The following is a 2,373-nucleotide window of genomic DNA, read 5'->3' on the forward strand; positions in this document are numbered from 1 at the left end:
GGAAAGAGAAATCAGCCGCAATAGTAACAGTGTTTTTAGCATTTAAATAATCTGTTTTATTCACATAGACTGTTTCAACAGTGTTTTTAGTAATTAAAAATTCATAGAAGTGACGTTTTCAGAGGTTTTTGGTGTGAAAACAGTGAAAACACAGTTCTTAAAAATATGACATAGCATCCTATGTAGCACCTTCATTTCTTTAAATCACAAAACGAAACAAACATGTGATTTAAAAATCGGTTGAAACCAAAATCCTACGTGACAGAGGGTGATTTCTTGAAATGTGACATGATGGGGTTTTTTTTTTTTTTTTTGGCAAACAAACAGCTCCTAATAGTAAATCCCCCATAATTCTTGACATGTTTTTGGAATTTTCGACCCTTGTAAACTGTAGGGCCTAACTTCAACAGACTTTGCCTTTCCTTTTCTTCTATCCTTTGTCCTTGTTTCTTGCTTCGTTTTCAATGGAAAGTGAGCCTCTTTCTTTTGCCCACATGAACATTTATTTTTTGCGATGCTCTGTCCATATCAATCTACAAGGTAAGTCACATCTGGTACAAAAAATTATACAAACAGGATGCACATCTTTCTAACTTGAACTTTGAACCTTTTCCCAATCATCTCAACCCTCATAAGGAATTGTTGCCCTCACGCATTGATGACCGTCAACACTTTCTTGGTGAATTATGTACGTGGCAGTTGAGTTCCCTTTTATTTTTCTTTGGTTTTATATCTTTATAAAGATAGTTTTTTTTTTTTTTTTACTATCAATAAACTCAGGTAAATGTCCTTCCTAAAACAAATGAATGTAGAAAACAATTATAAGCACGAGTCCTTAACTAGTACATGAATAATTGTCAGTCCTTGCAATGAATTCTCCATTGAGCTTGTGACATGGCCATTACAATTGAAATTGGAGCACATTTAAGATTTTTATTCAGTACTCGTAACTGTTGTAGGCGTCAAAAAATGCTAATAGATATCCCAAGCATAGAGAAGATCACTCAAAAATTCACAAGAAAGGATTTCATACTGTTTTGGAAAAATCAAAACAAGTATGAACTGTCTCGCCAGCGAGACAGTGTTGAAATAGTCAAAACTACATTTGTAACTGCCCTACACGTGTCCATTAACTGCCAAGGGACGTGGGAAACATCATGGGCGAAAATCACGTGGATAACTGCCAAAATAACAGAGTTTGAAACGTGAGAGAACAGTTACAGCGAGAAACTGCCATTTTCCGAGACAGCATTTACTGTCTCGCTGAGCGAGACAGCAAATTTACTGTCTCGCGGGTCGAGACAGCAAACGCTGTCTCGCCCAGCGAGACAGTAAACACTGTCTCGCCGTACTGACTTCTTCGATTGTTAAGTTTTTGCAGTTACTGACCCTTGAGGCTATAAATACCCCCCTAGGGTCACTTCTGACGAGGATCGAGCATTTGTTAGAGCATTCCAGAGCAGAGAGAGCAGAGATTTGAGTTCTTTTCTTGCAACGCCTTGAAATTAAGCTTCGACTTGATTTTAAGAAGAACGACTATCTTACTTCGATAAGATATCGTTTCAATTTCTACTTCGATAACGAAGTTAGAATCATAAGCCCCCTCTTCACGATCTGTGAATCGGCGGTCCACGAACCAAAGCGTTCCCGGCACAGGCAAAGTCCCACGAAAACGAGAATTGATAGACGATTTTCGTGTTTGTTTCTCAAGAGTTGTAATTTTTGTTTTGTTGTGTAGAAAAAGTCTTATAAAAAGATTATTCTTTCGAATTTGTTGTAATCGAACAAAGTTATAATGAATTCCACAGCAGCGACTTTTGAACCAAACAAGCTGGCGACCACAGTGGGAGCCAGCGGTCTCGCTGCCGAGACCGCGGTGTCGCAACCGATCAAGATCATCATCAATGAAGAGATCGAATACGAATTCGATCAGGCGAAGTTTGAGGAGTATTTATCATCCTCATCCGCGAAATCTTCCTCGTCTCGCAAATATAGGAAGATTTCGAAAAATTTCAAGTCTGCAATTCCAACGGAGGCCGCAGACAAAGATTCTGGCTCGATCGTTGTTAAGGAATCTCCTTGCAACGTCCCTGCTCAAAACGACTCTACACCAGTTACGGAGTCGTTGATCAATAGCTCACCGGTGCTGACGAAAAGAGCTCGTCAGAGACAGCGTCAGCGCCGTGCTCGACAATTGGCTAAGGCCATGCAACAAACCGACGGGGTCCATTACTATGCGGACCTAAAGTCGAGAAAACAGAAAATGACCCAGTTGCCTCAATGGCAAGATAATCATATTTCTGCAAAGCTTACGACGGAGGAATGGACTCTCGTCAAAAGGGCCCGTTCAACCCTTAAAGAACGGATACAAAG

This window comes from Asparagus officinalis, chromosome 10, assembly GCF_001876935.1.
Source record: "Asparagus officinalis chromosome 10, Aspof.V1, whole genome shotgun sequence".
NCBI classification, from domain to species: Eukaryota; Viridiplantae; Streptophyta; class Magnoliopsida; order Asparagales; family Asparagaceae; genus Asparagus; species Asparagus officinalis.